At 37.2% G+C, this 18,166-nt stretch overlaps 1 long non-coding RNA gene across 1 annotated transcript in view; it reads right to left on the minus strand.

Moving 5' to 3' along the window:
* Positions 1–1,097: 1,097 nt before the first annotated feature.
* Positions 1,098–18,166, minus strand: part of LOC138068413 (uncharacterized) — a 36,236-nt gene continuing 19,167 nt past the window's right edge. Inside the window, exons 3-4 of the long non-coding RNA XR_011143230.1 lie at positions 1,933–2,048; positions 1,098–1,525 (exon numbers count right to left, since the gene is read on the minus strand). This is a non-coding gene — a long non-coding RNA (uncharacterized lncRNA). The remainder of the gene's footprint in view (positions 1,526–1,932; positions 2,049–18,166) is intronic.

Below are 18,166 nucleotides of genomic sequence, written 5' to 3' on the forward strand. Positions count from 1 at the left end.
CAGTTTAACAATTTCTTCCATAGGGACGATGGCAGATTTCAAAACTGCCTAAGAGGAAAGGAGCTGAAATGTTTTGTGGGTTCCAAGTGTGACTGAATTCGACTTGATTACCAGAAAGGGTCAGCAGTGTGTCAGGTATAGGCTGAATGCTACAACGCTGCACTTAATTTGCAGGCTGCAATCAAACCCATGCAGGTGGACCCTAGCAAGCATGCAGAATCCCACCACAGTAGCTAGGGCTCTGCAAAGAGAACAAGCCTGTCACTCATCAGGTGACATTACAGAATCAGGAGTGACTCAGCAAATGAGCTATGTCTTTCAGAATACCTCATGAAACACATATAAGAAACAAAACAAACATCTTTTAAGGAATTAGCTAAAGAATACATGCATGCCTTCTTATGAATAAATACTACAGTTACATATCCACAACATGATACTCACAAAATCCACTTGTATTAGCCTTAAGACTGTACTCTCCCAGTTATAACTCCTGTGAAACATAGCTAGCCCAAAACTTTCTCATAAGGTCCGTTTCTGAAATAAAATCAGCTAGAAGTTCAGGAACAGCATAGTATTCCCACAGTGGTTTGTCAGCTGCCCAGATCCCAAAAGATCTAGCGAAGCACAGAGTGGAAGAATTTCTGCTGAATCTGGCCCTACGCTATATGCCTCTATAGCTAATTTGGCTGGATATACTAAGATTGCAATGGCAAAATCAGGGGGCTTCATTAGAGGCAAACAGCTGCTTCCTTAACTGGACATCATTCAACTGAAATACGTACAGTCCCTTGAGAACATCTCTATTTGTATCACAGGTTCTCAGTTGCAGCTTAGGAACTACAAACACTGTAATTCCACTGGTCTACACAGCTAGTCAACTCTGCAGAGCAAGGTATTCTTCAATTTTCATTTAGAACAGTAGAGACAGTATAAATAGCATATTTGTATATGTATATGTGTTTATGTACATGTATTTGTGCATGCCTCATGGTAGTTCAAAACTTTTACTTTTCAATAGAAGTTTTGAGTTTGAGTACATACCTGCCTAAGATTTGTTGTTACATTTTCACTTAATACATTTAATTGAGGGATGAAATAGACATTAGAAATCCTACTGAAATATTTATAAAAACACAAAGCAGCCATGTATATGGAAGAAACAAAAACACCTGGGATCAAATGTACCACTTAGCTTTTAACCTTAGAGTTTTCCTGCAATGCAACAGACTACCCTGCCAGCATATCAGATGTACAACACTTGAGGTGGCACGGAAGGGAAAAAATAAAAGTGATTAAAAGACTGTGTGATCATGGAATTCTGTTCGTAAGTTGTATATCTCAAAATACTCATCTGCTACACACACAGCCATCCTTAAGAGCGCAGTGCAGCGTTTCAGACAAGAGGATCTCCTCAATCAGTCACATTACACAATCGTTCTGCTGAGCTGAAGATTTCTTCTCTCCTCCTCCAACTTTGTAGAGGTATCTACATGCCAGAGGAGAAAACATCCTGTACTCTGTGCTACAAAAAAATGATATGCCAAAGGTAATAATTTCAGAAAACACATAAAAACTCTGGAAATATCACAAATAGAAAAACATAGCTGAAAACATGCTTTAAAAAGCTATTTTATAGGAATAATAGCAATCTAAGGATGAACTCTGATTTTTCACACGCATAAACATAGAACATATGTTTTGCTGAATCACTGCACTTGATTCTTAAACAAGTCCTTTTAAAGAGGCCCTCTAAGTATATGACTTAACCTTATTTTTGAAGTTCCACATTCTCCATACCATCATTACCATATTATATAGCTTCATTAGAATCAAAATAAAATTGACATTTTCTACATAGCTAGAAAAATGAAAATTTTTAAAGCATTTGATTTCAATATATTTGAAAAATTGAAAGTCTGAAGTACTCACCTATGCCTACTATTTTCCAAAGACAATTTGCTGAAAAATGTATTAAAAGGAGCAGCAAGTCATGTATGGCCAAGCTCATGCAAATGATAACAGAAATCCATTCCTGAACTCTTTATCTAAGAAAAGAGAAAAAATAATGTTATGCAAACTGGGCAAAGAGAAGAGAGAGAACAGAAAAAAGGCATGGGAGAAAAATTAAAAAGAATTAAAAAGCGTTTTAGAAATTTATTGTTCTTTTGCACCATTTCCCCAGCAAATCTCACCAAGAAAATAGAGGCTAAATGCATGCAAGTGAAAAGAATGACTCAGTATTAATAAAAAAAATAATTGGAGGCAAGAATTTTTTTTTTCCTGAAGGTTAAACACTTGGATCAACAAAGTGAAGAAAAACTCTTGCGCATGGAGGCTTGCCTTCCCATGGGAATTCTCTCCCATCTGCTAAGCAGTCAACTGATACAGGCTGCTTTGAACACCTGCATCAGAGGACTAAGCAGTACAGAAATCGACTGAGAAGCACCTCAGTGCTCCTGTAATCTGCCAGCAGGTAAAATAAGGCCTTGGTTTTGTACTGTGATCCACTTGACTTTTCCCCATCTTCAAGATACAAGGTGTCTTGCTAGATGTTGGAAAGAAGAGAACATTTATTAGCCTGGTAGACTTATTTCCAGGAGCTCTCCACAAGTAAGGAGATTAACCTCTTCTCTCACTTTCTCTATCCCACAAAGTCATCAGAGAAAAGTGCTAGGAATGAATCATTAAAATTATGGTTTCTAATTCAGTTAATTAGTATGGTTTCTAATCCAGTTCAAAGACACTGGAGCTGTAAGAAAAAAGCAAAGTGAAAAATCAGCAAATTATACCACACAATACAAGACAGTTGATAACCCCAGAGTGAAGTTTGGCCTGTTGTAGAGATCCTTATTAGCACCTGCACCTCGGGTCCTGTAGTGACACAACCCACCAGTTGCGCACATTGCCCCAGGAGACAGCAGTGCCAGGTGCTAAGTGCTGCCATTTCCCACTGGGGCTCCTTGGCAGCACCACCAAAACGCTCTCCTCAGTGCCCCCACACCTTGCCTCCAAGGTCCACTTCTCCCAGATGCAGGTTACTTGTCATCCAGAAGAAAAACAGTGAAGTCAGATCCCCTGAGCCAGTTCATACTCTTACATCAAGAATAAAACCAACATTAAGCCAACCAAGACAACGGGAGTTAGTCTTACTGAAGGCAACAGTCAATTCATCTTAGAGTCACTAAAAAAAAAAAAGTTGGAAGGACTTGAAAATTTTATGAGCCTCTAACTTAGAGACCATTTATGGCTACAGTAAATCCTAGAGCAAATTTTAAAAACACGAGTAACTACAAAAATTTACAACAGCCCAAGCCCAAAAGTTGCATTTTTTTAAACCTTTTAATCTAATTCTCATGCAAACTCATAAAAGAGATGACAAACTGAAGGCAGAGAGGGTCCAGTTCTTGTAATTAATGTCATATAATGTCTGATGACACAGACAAATAAAAAATATCTCTTTTCTTTTACTTACTCTCCTGGAAAAACCACTTTATATGCCAAGGACAGGAAAAGTAAAATCTTTAACTTCGGTATCAGTTTCAGTTAAGAACACAAAAATTGGTTAAATCTTTCAGAAATAATGTAGCTCATGTCATGCCTTGATTCCTTGAAAACAGAAATGTCTTAAATTATCAAGCCATCTTTAAATATATCAGCTGATTTTTCCCAATAAAATCTGTACTACTCAGTCTTGAGTATCTCCTTTTGCTGAGTTTTAAATTCTTCAGCAAAAGCTTTGTTGACTTTTTCCTGTTGCTCCTATTACCTGTAACAGTTCAGGATATGTCATTTACAAATTAGTCTACTACAAGTCTATTACTATTTTTAAAGGAAATAGACTGGGGAAAAAAAAGGAGAAACATGCATACGAGCCCGCTCCCCCCCTCTGGTAAATGGGTTTAATCCAATAGCAGTACAGGTCCCGCCCTGGTTCAGGAGTTCAAAGTTAAAATGCCAATATTGTAAGTAAATAACTAACTAAATAAAATAAAAAGTTTAAAGAAACACAGTTTTTTAGTTGCTTAATATAAGCATTTTAGCATCGATACTGCCAAGCTTCTAGGTGCTAAAACACAGTTTGGGCTTGATCTTTGCTACATGATACACCATTTGGGGGATTTGGAATTAAGTTCCAGCATTGCATATAGCATAATATTAAATCACACACAATGCACTATAAGCAATCCTCTGCTGGCCCAATCTACCAAAATGATTTATGCATAGAAAATTTAACTGTACAGCAGGGAGATTGCTGCACATTTGCACCTTCACAAAGAAGCCTTGTCAAGCAAGTCACCGGTATAAATGCCACTTGGGCAGGTTTTAGACTGGTATGAGATTTAGAGTTTTAAAATAAACCCACCTTCTTTCAGTTTGAAAGGACAACTAACATATTATATGGAAAGTATGCAGTTTCTTATTCACAAACATATAAATACATTTTATGGTAGTCACATAACAAGACAACCCCACCAGCATTAAATAAAAGACCTGCCATAATGCAACCTGTTGTTACTCCTCAGAGTGATTAAAATATGACTTTACCATGCTGAAGTACCTCTCCTCCCCTTCACACCAGCACACCTTCTTCCTTATTGTATTTGTTATACATTCTCATTTATATTATCTGTCTAGCTGTCTGTCCTTAGATTGTAATCTGCTTAGAGCAGGCACTCTTCCTTCTTGACCATTCAAAGAGCACTGCAGTTGGTGGTACCATGGACAAATATTAAATGAACCTCTGAAAAGAGACAACTGTAAGAGGGAGTACCACTGTGTACAACAAACGTTCCCACAGAAGAGAGCTATGGTACTTTACAGAACTAGTTTTTACTCAAAAGACTATTCAAAATATTGAAACGCTCTTCTGCGCGCTGTTTGCTTGCAAGTAGACATATAAGGCTTGTTTTAAGGGGCCTAAGTCCAACAGCCTTTCAGAAGCACAAACTTCCGTTGATATTGTACCCAGCAAAGTGACTCAAGCGACTGTTTGGGGAAATTCAATCAACACTGTTCAAAATAAGCCAACACTAGAAATGGGATTTAGTTTGTGATTCCTTGTTAAAAAGCTGATTATACAGTAAAGAAAAGATTTTAAGCAAAATCATATTTCATCCTGTGAATGGAACAGCGCCTGAATGAAAAACAGGGGCTACCAGCTGACAGTATCTCTAGAGCGCCTGCTTTCTGCCTTGCTGTAAATTCAAGTAGCCTTGCAGCATGCAATAACTCTGAAATTAGAACCTGATGGAACAGACCATATTATTTGTTTTAGTGCCTGCAAGTTTAGTCTTTCTGTTTGAGGATCTCCATCTAGTTTTATAAAACTTGTAAGAAAAATGATTTTATTGAAGCTTCACTAAAGTGACAAAACAATTATACAATAAAAACTTTATGGAAAAATAGAATTACATGAGATTCAGGCACAGCTGTGAGAAGGGTTTGCACAATTTGCTGCTAAGATCCACTCTAACCCCCTCCAATCCAGTACCCTTTTGCCCTCAGCATCCACCTTCTCCCCTGTTGAAATCAAGAATGCTGAGTGGATATTCAAATTAACTAGTACAGTAAGTGAACTGCAGAATTAGTGCCAGTCTAGCAAATTAAACAAGGGAATAACCTAAATTTTTTTCCATTTTTCCTTTTTTATTTCCAACAAATTAGAGGGCTCCAGTAGATTTTATCAAATACTGAGCTCCCCACTCTTTCTCAAACAGTATAAATGCCTTGAACTCCCAAAAGAACATCGCCATTCCTTAGCCCCATGTAGCTCTCTTTCATTTACCCACTTCCACAGCACCATTTTCAAAGACTTATTTTAGCCAAAGGGAACAAAAGTGGAAATCCTGAAAAGGATCTCTGCAGATTTTTCCAGAATTTTTACTCTGCCCCCTCCACCAAGTGACCACAAGACCTCGACTCCCCTGCTGGGATATCCTTTATGGATGACTCCTAAGGCACTTAAAGATTGAAACAAAGGACAAGCCTCACAAGTCTTCCACAGCAACGCCAGCCACAATAGTTTAGTCGCAATCTCTGAACAGTAAAGGGAAGCCTAACCTTACCTTTGAAGTTTTAAGCAGTAGTCAAATTCCAGAAAACAGCAGACAGGCACGACACAATATATTATAACATTTATTTTGCAAACTACACAGAGCTATATACACACTACACAATATGATCAAATACATGAAGTGCAAAAAGTAGATATCATCTACTGGGTTGAAAATGTTTTCTTTAAAAAGCAGTACTGAACTAAACAAATAAAATTTACAAATAACCTAATGGAACAACACCGTAAACATTCAGAAAATAAGGAAAATGTCTCTTTAATGCATAAGCCATTCAAAATTGGGCCCCAAGTGTTGTGTGAGGCTAACTACAATAGATAGCCTGCAGGCTGCTTTAGAACTGTACAGGCACTGAATGCAAAAAAGAACCACAGTGCTTCTATGGTGGCATCAGTTCCAATTCAAGCACAATAATAGGGCAGAGCACAGTATTCTTCACTTGCATCACAAAAGAAAAAGACTAACAATCTAAAATTTTGTGTACTTGCCCTGAAATGGATGCTTTAAAAAACCCTACTCTATATTATATACACAGTTTGGTTTTGCCTTCCCCCCTCCCCCCCCCCCCCAAATTGCAAACCTCTACTTTATATTCACAATTGTCTAATTTATGGCAAATCTTTCTTCCTTACAATATAATTTGTTTTGCTTTCAAATAACCCATAATTCCAGCCACTCCCACGGTACATTTTAACCTAAATAAATCCATTCAGGTATGCTTTTGTAATCAGTTATTTTGCAGAGTACTAAATTCTAACTATGTATTATGGGTTTGAATTTTGTACATAGATATGAGATTAATTGGTGATATAAATAAAAGGGCAGCTTCAGTGATAAGTTTCTTCCAGTGAGAACCAAAAGCCTTACCCTTAGCAGCTACTCTACAACTCTGGAACAAGGCCATATTCTGTGTCAATAATTCTGCCCAGAGTGACATCTTTGGACAGTGCCATCACTGGTACCTGCTCTGTTATGATCATGCAGCTACAAAGTGTATGTCACCTCTGAAGCATTCCGTATGTGTAAAGAGACCAGATTTAGAAAGATGAATAAATTTGATCATGTATTGAGGTGATCCTATGCACTGTGCCTCTAGAATGGCAATATCCCTCAGGATTAGAATATAGCTTACTAAGTCATAAAAATGCAGATTTCATTAAAATGGTTAGTGAAGACTAACAAATAATGGAGTGTCCTTTACCATGTTTAACCCATGCTACACAGAAGAAAACAAGCTATTTTTTACCTGCTGTAAGAACAGGGAAAAAAACAAAAACAAAACAAAAACTCATCTTTGTCAAGGAAAGGGGCAGAGAGAATTTTAGAGGAGGAGGAAAGGAGACCACTGAAAACAGGAGTTCTGGAAGACAACTGGAGAGTTACAGCCTGATGGGAATTTGCGATTTTTAATCTGCAGATAGCCTAATAGATAACCAGCACTTCAGGAACAAAAAGCGTGCAAGTGACATGATAACCGAGTGCAACAAATTAGCCTACGGGACAATACCTTGATACAGTCACACATTTATTTTTTAGAAGCTAAGAAAGAGTGCTTTGACTGTTTACTCTGAGCTCTTGGATAAAAAGGACATAGACTTTCAGTCAGTAACTCCTCTATCCAGCACTCTAAATTTTAGATGAGGTAGAACATGTCTCTTAAGAAAATTACAGTGTTTAAATCAAGACTTCAAGTGACAGAGAACCTACTGGGGCAAGATGTTCCAATGGTTAATTACAGAATGTTCATTATGGTACATAGGGCAAAACTACTCTGCTCAGGAGACATATTAAAGTCACTAGAGGACAACAACCTAATCTGCTAGCTCCAATTTACTTTGTGAAAGAAATTCAGGCTAAAGAGACAAGGCATACATACACGCTCTTTCTTAAAGCAGGAAGTGGTATACGATACTTCACAAATAAGTGAAACCTCCTCTTATCTTCTTAGTTACGGCCAACACATCACTGATGTCTGTTTAAAAATGCACGTCCATTGCTGGGTTAAATGGCCATCAGCATTGTAACGCAAGATTAAATCTCAAGTTTGGAAAGAGAGTATATCTATTAGGTGTTACAAGTAACAAATACCACGTGCAGTCTAATAAACAAAGACATACATTAACTGATAGTACGCAATACTTACTAAACATGGACATTAAAGACAGTACATCTAATACATACTATACCTGAAACTAAAATTTCAGAACATAATTTTTCCAACTAAGTCTCTTAAAAATCTGAATTCTGCCCTGCTAGTCTTGTAAAAGCACAATAAATATTTAGTGAACTTTTTGTTACTGATTTAACAACATTTAATCATTGCAGACTGAAGGAAGCAAGGAAGAATACAAAAACATAACGCTTTTCATCCGAAATTACTGAATAGCAACAAAATAATAATCTAACCACCTAACGCAATGCAAGTGCTTAGGAGTTGAGATACAGCAGCTTTTTAGTAACACAAACTGTTTAGGACAAGAAGAGATTAATATTTTATCCCAACTGAATTTCATGGGGAATTTTGATAAGAACGTAATTTCCCAAGCTGACTAACGAGCCGGGCCTGTGAGGAGGTATAACACCCCTCCCTGTACGTGAGGCAGCCTCAAATCTATAATTATCACATACGTTAAAGAGTTTAATTTCACATATCATCCAAAGTCAGCACTTCCAGCTACACACTGGCTCCTAACACCGTTCTTAGCACTGTTTATAAAAAGCATACCATTCAATTTTGTCTTGAGCCTCACCTAAATGCTCTCCACAGGATATTTATCCTAAGGGACATCCAAGATGACCTTGCTCATCTTGTAAAATCTGGCAAGATTACATGAAAAATGGATGTAGGCTACACTAAAGAAAAGAAATTTCAACTGGCTGAGTCAAATATCTATTCAGCCTTTTTCATCTCTAATTTCTACACATTGTGTATGCAGTGTGTATTCACAGTGAAATGCAACCGCATTTGTGTTTATAATATAAATAGCTTAGTGCTCAAATTGAGACAAAGATGCTGATATTTTATGTAAGATTTTAACCTGCAAAAGATGTTGAAACAAATATGAATGTTTGCACAAAACAAGTGAATTAAATCTCTCATCTCAATCATATTTTCAGGTAACAGTTCTACCTCTTTCCTCTAAATCAGGATTTTAATGAAATTTACTTTTCTGTCACAGATGCATATAGGTTAAGCAAAATGATCAAATATTTTTCATGTAGACTTTTAAACTATTTTCTAGGGAAATATGTGGCTCCCTAGAATGAAGAAACAAGAAGTTTTAGTATTATATGATCACCAATAAACATTTATTCTAAGAGTACTGCAATTCCTGTACTAAAGCTTTTTTCACATTAAAAAATTTATAGTGATGTAAGTTTATGCAAGAAGTTATACCAATACCTACTCTTAAATTACTCTGAGAGTAATTCAGACAAATTCACACTGAGAAGCTTTTAGTGTACATTTTAAGATATTCAGCACAACATTAAAATCACTGCCGTAACATGATGCAAAGCACTGTACTGGTATCAAATCATTCTATTGGATCAATATTGTTCAAAGAATTTTTAAAGAAAAATCCCGTAAGGATCACGTAACTGCAATCCTCAGACTGTACATCAGTCAGATAGGTTATAGCTCTTTGCACCAGTCCCTTCTTGTCCTCCTCTTACTATTAATGCTTCGAGATCATTAAACACCCCTTGATGATCCCATTGTATTACTACCCTTCGATAGAGTGGGGCCCCAGGTGTTTCCTCAACTCCCACCAAACCATCACAACCCCAGAAAAACTGACCTCCAACAGTCCAACACCAGCACAGCTCCACTGCCCAAGCAGAGAAAACCATAAGAGAGAGAGTACGTGGCTTCTGAACATATTTCTCAGTCTAATGAGGATCCTGGCAGAGCAGGATGAACTGGTATGATGGTTTTTTCTAAAGGTGACATCTTAAGCAAGCTACCTACCATTGGGCATCCGATAGCACACAGTGCGAGTTTGCAGAGGATAAGATAAAACACAATCTGGGACACCAAGGAAAAGGCTCATCACACATGCCACTACCCCCTATGAGATGGCAACTTGCTGTGTGCTCACAGCTGATCTGGAAGAACTTGTAACGCCACGTGAACTGCCGATGCACTGAAGCTATATTAACAATTTGGAAAGCATGGACATGCATTCTTTACCTTGGGGTAACTACACTGCTACATTTACACCAGTGCAAATATCTGTCACGCTAAGCCTTAGCTCACACTCAAGAACAAAAAGCAAACACACACACATAACACACACCAAACCCCATAAACAGCCTACACAAGGAAGGGAAGTTACCCAGCAAGTGACAAAACATACCAAACACAAAGACACTATGTGCTATTTTTATGACAACATATTCTGTTTACCTATTCACTTTTGCACAGAGACCTAGAATTAAACAGGGCAATTTCTTGTCTGGGAGAGTGGATTTTCAGAAGAGTGTTGACCTCAAATAGGGCTATCACTTACGTACACAGTTTTTCAGACAGGAAAGCGAAGTGTTCTTGTATTCTAGGATTTCCAAGTATCCAAATGATATATCCCAGGAAACTCCAAACATGCTCCGATACATGTTAATTTAGGTAGTCTGAACACATGCAGTAAATCCAATACGCTTGCAGCACACTGAGCTCTTCTGTATACAATCAGCCCACTGGTGGCAATTCATATTTAAGGTCATACACATGTAATAAGGTTGTATTCTAAAAGGAGGTAGCTAAGTCACCCTTGATCACCGGAGAAAAGATCTTGTTCAGCTTCTCCAAAAACGAGATACATGGAGAATCTGTTATTCTGAAGAAGGCTATAGACATACATACATATATAAAAGCAACAAAAAAAAAAACCCAAAAAAACCCACTTCCTGTTTTTTCCATAGCTAACAGTGTTAGGGTTAATTTCTTCTCTGTGAATTCGGAGTAAGGGATGACTGCTGGTGAGGAAGCACATCAGATAATCATGAATGAAGTGTCAAGAACAATGAATTAATAGGATTACTTGAAGATAAAGGGGAAGACCAATGATAAGACATTATTGCCGAAGTATAGGAAGTTAAGGGAAACAAATGCATGAGAACTGATGGTTTAGAGAATGGAATAACAAACAAAAGCATCAGCAAGCTGGAAACTCTGCCTCTGTTGCACAAAGACTATGCTTTGGGGCAGACAGGCAAGTGATGCTGTCAGCATGAACACTAAGGGCCCTTCTTCTGATTGACTAATAAAACCTATCCAATTTTAAGAAGCCTGTCCTACATGGCAGAAAACATCTGCTGGTTTCACCAGTCCCAGAGGTGCATAGTTTCAAATTCCTTTACACTCAGCAAGAAATATCGATGCTAAAACCAGACTTCAACTTTGAAGCAGATAAATTGCAGGATCTCACATTAAAAAGGAAATACGTATGAGAGATACATGTGCAAGCTGGAAGCAAACTTGCCTTATGCATTGGAGATACTGAACACAAATAAAAATTTTTATATCTGATAACAATGCAACATGTAATCCTTCATATCAATGTTAGACACAATATATTCCCAGATATCACAAAAGTCCACAGTACCATGCCAACAGGTAATTTTACAAGCTGCTGAGCACAGAATATCTGTATTAAGTAAAAACTATGCATTACAATCTATTTACAAAAGCATTTACCTGTCTCTGGTATGTTCATTTCTTTCCATCAAAAAGTAATTAGCTGTCCTTCTTCCCCCACCTATCCATGACATAATGAAGAAGAAACTATAGTACAGATTCAGAATCTAGAAGTTCTGCATGAACTGTGATTTAAAGCAAGTCTGATTTCAGTCTTTATCTAATTAAGAAAATTTTATATATTTCTTTAAAGTGTATAAGTTAATAATCCACATCCATATAAGACGCTGCAGAGGTATCAATTCAGTGAACTGAAAGGATAATTCATAAAAAAAATACATACCAGACTTGGAAAAATAACACAATTTACTAAACTCAGAGTATAAATGATTACAATTATTATTCATTTATCTACATAGAGCTATCACATCAATTTTGAATTAGATATCTGTATTGAACAGGGAGCCAGAGTAAATAGAGCATGTCATTTTAACATGCTTACTTAGTCCTGTATAACTTTCAAATTTCAAAAGTCTACAAAATAGACATCTCTAAAGGAAAAATAAAACCAAAAAAATCCTCATGCCTCAGACCCAGCCTTCAGATATAAAGGTAAAGACTCACAAAAACATGCATTTGAATCGTTCCCTTACAACTGGCTAGTAAGGCACTTTGTGAAAATTACTGGTTTTCAAATGATATTTAAGTCTTACTTGGAGAGGAAAAACTCTTTCAAAGAATAATACATTTTTTTATTCTATCTTCAATGGTCAGATTTCCATAATATGAACTGCTTGATAGTCACTTTCCCTTTAAATTATTTTTTAACCATACAGGCAGTCACATCTGATTTCTGATTCTCCTTACCTTACTTTTCCTTTCAATTACTTCAGTTCTTAATACGAACAATAAGAGTGCTCATTGCATGTCCTCTGTGGGACTCCTGGAACTTAGATACTCAATAGACAGGTGCATAGATAAGGATTCAAAGTCTTTGTTCCACTGTCCAGACAGAATGTGTTTAATCTTTTTTCTAGCTTTTCTATGCCATTTAAACTTTAACCTAGTAGTAACTTTTACTGCCTTGATTCACAATTCAAAGGTATAAAGATGAAAAGTCCTTGCCTTGGAACGTAGCTTGAAAACTTCATTCTTAGTCTGTATTTCTTTTGAACTTCTTCTTGTGGTTTTTGTCTTTATTTTTCCAGGGTGCCAACTTTACAGTACAGGACTTTCCAAACCTAACAGCAGGGCTACTTGGAAGGAAGAAAGGTAGAGCACATTTCCCTGGAATCAGCTTATCTCAATGGAAAATATTTAAATCACTGACCACGGTTGATTAAGAGGGTAATCAGTCCATTTTTTCACCATCTTTTTAATGTAGCACTAGACATAGGCTTTTGCATATGGTTGTACACATACACATCTGCCCATCAAGCACTGGCATGGGACAAAGACCCAATACAAAAGTAACAGAAAAAAAATACATTCTGTATGGCAGAAGAAATATTTTCCATAAATTCATGCTTCATGATTAATTATATTAAAATACTAACGTACACTAGCATGAATGACATAAGAGGAACGCATCTGGTACCTAAAAGAAGATTCTATACGATTGTTGAGATGGCTGCTAAAGCATACTTCGTTTCAGAGCAGTTAAAACATATACATTTCTGTAAAATTCAAATACCTTCCAGCAGTGTGAAAGGTGGTGCTGCAGCATGCCATGCTGATTCAGTTTTGACTCAGTAATCACGCTGATGCAGTAAAGCACCAAGCTGATAAGCGAGGTGCCAGAGGCATGGGCACACAGGCTGATCTGGTGCCCTACGCAGGGGGCCCAGTCACCAACAGCAGGGCTACACACTAGCTCAGTTTGCCGCAGCTCATCCACGAGAGCCCGTTGTGCCATTTTGAACTCGGAATGGGAGCTAGCCTAAGAAATAAAAGGTTTCTCTGACTCTTAAAATTTATCCTCTCTCACCTCTCCCTTGGTTTAGGGAGAAAAGAAGTTGGAAATGGCATGTAATGCCTGTTAGCTTATCCCAGTGAACTGTTTTTCAAAGCTATTACCTGGAAGAGCTCACTTTTGTAGCTCCTTTAAGACCTTCTAATAAGACTGTCAGTCAGCTCTGAAAAGCAGCATTGCCTGCCCACTGCTAAGTAAAAAAACCAGCAAGGCCAGGAGGATGCTCTGTGCCTCTCCCAGCATCACTCCCTGGAGTCCAATTACCATATACTGCAGTCAGGCTAGGTGAAGAGCAATCTGTACTTCTGGGCATGGGACTCACTCAGGTGACCACATAAAAATAAAACCAGCTTTATATAGGCAAAGCCAAGCAGCTGCATGTTCCTTGGAATAAGACAACTTCCAGAGATGGTGATCCAGGCTAGCTACAGAATTTTCCAGAGCTCTAAAATACATTGAAGGACTGAGTTGGATAATTTTCATCCATAAAATGTCAACATAAACAACATTCACTTACTTATTAAGGAAGGAGTTTCATAACTGCAAAGCAACCAGACAGTTCTGTCCCTCTAGCACCCTTTAATTCATCATTATACTTTCATATCAGGACATCACATCCTACTCCCCTTCTTTAAGGAACTGTCACTAAATCTGACAACGATATATTGTGAAATCTAGCCTATACATCTATTAAAATTACTACTTCGAACATAAAACCCAAAAGTCTGTAAGAAGTTTCTTCAAGAAAACGTACATTACTTACAGATGTTATGACATCACTCAGATTACTTCAGAGATAACAGAGTGCTGTTCTTTACTGAAGTTTAATTGACAAAGATAAAGATCAAATGAATGCCTGCTTCAACAAGGTGAAAGCTATCAGGAAGACAGGGTTACAGCACAGAGACTGTCAGGTAGCAATGCGATTACCAACATAAATCCTGAAGCTATAAAAAGCATCTAAAGTAATTATGCAAAGGATATGCCCTCACACTGTATCATTTAAAAACCATTTAACTCATCGTTTAAATTTACTAACAGATGTAAATTCTTCAAACACAAAACGAATGTCCATCACTGTATTCTCCATGCTTTCAGAGAACTTTTAATTTTAATTTATATAGCTATACAAACTTCTAAAGTGCTTCATTTACCGTTCAGTCTAGATTTATAACCAGGCCATACAAAAAAATTAAAGGGCATACTTATACTGTACTTTCCAACTTTTCTAATTAAGAAAAAAGGAACCATCAGTAAAGGTCTTCCTTCCTCTAAGGATGAGGGACTTCAAAGAACATGATGGAGAAGAAGGACTAGTTCTGAGAGGAAATCAGAGGCACTATCCTAAATATCTCAAAAATCTTAAGTCTTCAAAAATCTATTTAAAATTATATAGATTAGGAGTTATCTTTATTGGGGATAGATTAATTAAAAGGCATAAAGAAAAGATAAGAAAGATCCAGGACAAGAAAAGGTTGGAAAGAAAGGGTGTTGGAAGGAGCAGGGCATACACTAGATTTTGGACCTTGCAGTATTGCTCTGTGTTCAAGCATCCTCCATGCTGAAGTCATCAATAGTAAGATTCTCAGACTTCTGACTCTTCTCCGTTTTTGTTTTTTTTTTTTGGCAGGGAGGCAGGGTTGGTTGGTTGTTTTAAATTGGAGAAGGGACTTGAGACTGTTTTGACCTCCTCTTTCTTGGACCGTGCTCTTCCAACAGCCAAGAAGCAAAGGATGTTTAGTGAACTAAAACTCCAAGCATCTCTGATTTTCATGCTCTTTTAAACGAATAAAAACAACAACAAAAATAAATTATTTGACAAAATATCAAAACACTGTCAGAAGAAAAGAGAGGAAAAAACCTGCCACAATATTTTCTATGCAGCTTAAGTGAACTAGTTTTACACAAGTGTTTTCACTCTTCATTTATAATTTTTAACCTCCATGCAGTTCAAGAAAGTAGTTATTGGCTGTTCAAACTAATATATAGTCCTTGTGCACTGCTCATAAAATCAAGGTCTGAACATTTCTCATTTAGTTACATGAATGCCCAAGAAACATGGAAGATTTTTTCAAAATTCATCTGATATTTTTGCATAAACTCCTGCAGAGACATTTTCATTGCATTTGAATGTATATAAAGGTGGTTTGATAGATTTTAAGTTCTGGTATCTATTTGATTCATACCTCAAAAATAATTTAGGTATGTTAAGCCTATTCCTCCTGGGTTTTCCCACACAATTTATAGGTGATATATTTTGAAATTTAAAACTTTTAACAAAGACTCCCCTCTCAGATATTACACAGAGATAGCTCAGATATTATACGCATAGATATGAGTCAAGAAAATCCACAAATTCAGATTTTAAGTCCCTTATTCTCTTTGGCATACACAGTCTTCATTTTTGTTATGCTTACAGCAGCACCAATTTTTTAATCCTCTAGCTGTCACAGTCTTCCCAAAGAACACCTCAATTTCTTATACAAAAACAAAAGGAAGGTCTGTAACAAAAAAACTCAGGAATTTTGTTCTTATAAAGTAGTAACAAAAGACACAATCCTATATATAACCTTATTGGACTATTTTGGAAATGAAAGTTGGCTACAAGAAAAAAAATAGAGACATGGAGCTGGTTTTCATGCTATTTACTAAAGCTTTTTCCTCATTCTTTTGGAAGTAAAGCAAATTTGCATGTTTTCTCTGAGTTCTCAGTCAGTCAAGTAATACAGTCACCTCTAAGGTAATCAGGAACATTGTGGATATTGAAAAAGGTATAAATTGAAGTAATAATTTGAATCAAATAGTCAGCGAACGAAAACTAAAAGTACTAATTTGGTTTTGTTTTTTTTTTCTCTTTTAAAGGGACATGAGTCTTAATTTAGTGCTCTAGAGACAATGAGAAATCACTGTGTCAGAATCGAGGAATATGGCATATTGTCTCCAGCAAGAAGTCTAACATATTTCATTGCAAGTATTCAATTGATTAAAAATGCTTCCTCCACCCTTCTTATGAAAGAAAAGTAAAAAAAACCAACAATAACTTCCCCCCCTTTTATCAAAATACCAAATGCAAATGATACCTCAGGCAAAAGCATGACTGTCTTGATTATAGAACAAGTCTAAAGTGGCAGTCAATAGACTGATTTAGTAAAGCTAGGATACACACACACTACAGTTTACCAAAACTGTCACAACTGATATCAAATCTGCAGATAGCTTTCAATAGGTTAGCATTAGTTCTGGCTTCATCTAAGACACTGTGGAGCTTTTGTTGCTACAGGCATTAAACAATAACAACAAAAAAACATCCCCAGTGAGCCAAGCAAAACAGTTATGTTCTCTTAACTCAGAGACAGGTATTAAGCCTCTTTCAATTGATCCTCAAACGTGTAATAGAATCATAGTTGCCTTGTAAGTTTACAACTATTACTGCGCTTTCTTTGCATCGTATTAGCACAGAGGGCAAGACTGCTGCTCAGGGCTTCACGTGTTGAACACGCACACATGAGACTGCTTCTCCATTTAAAATCTCATGCGAGACAGCAATTCAGTGAACACTTTAAATTTCTCCAATAACAACTTCACAAAACTGTAAGCTGGAAACAGAGTGAAAACCTTATCTTAATCTCAGCAAACTGATTTACAATCCCTGTGCACGCAACAGAATTGCCATGGGTAGTTATGACAGGACTTTCACGGGTGAACACGCACATTTACCAGCTAGCTGAAACTAAGCTAAAGAAAAGAAGCGCCATAACAGAAGATCACGAAGTCAGTTATCTAAGAGAGACTGCAGATTTAGTACGTTAACCTGGTTAAATTACGTGAGAACTGTATACTGGGACATTCTAATCTCCTCAGAAGGAATCACTGACCTGAAAAATTTACCGAAATAGTACCTTCTGGAGTCCTCTTTTCTTTGGTGACACGTACATCAAAAACAGTTATAATTCTATAGGCACTAAGACATGAACAAGACACAATTTGCCCAAATTTCTAAACTACAAACTGTTAGCAGAGCAAATGAAAGGATTTATATGCTTCCCCTAAGCATTTGCTACCTCCCACTAAATACTGGGACAGAGTGTTGTGACTCGCTACATATACTCCTATGCCCTGAATGAATGCTGAGACCAGGTGACAATGTTACTATCATCAGCTGTGGTCACTATTCCTTACCAGAGGTTACCCACCTGATCTAAACACCAACATCTCCCCCAACACAGAATCACCCCCTCATCTCAGTCTGTTAAGATCTGTTTTGTGATCTCTATCAACAAGATTAAAACAAGGAGCAACTGTATGCAGTCATGTCAATGCAAGAGGGGAATTTCCCGTTAACAGCAGGGTAGCACCGACCAGCGGGGCTGACTGGGGATGCAAATTCATTAGCCAATAGTTTCAGCTAGATTAGGAAATACAGCCACAGCCTTATTTCCCTGACACATTAAGAACGTCAGCTGTAGAATGAACAGTTCTGTGCTC

This window comes from Struthio camelus, chromosome 10, assembly GCF_040807025.1.
Source record: "Struthio camelus isolate bStrCam1 chromosome 10, bStrCam1.hap1, whole genome shotgun sequence".
Classification (NCBI taxonomy): Eukaryota; Metazoa; Chordata; class Aves; order Struthioniformes; family Struthionidae; genus Struthio; species Struthio camelus.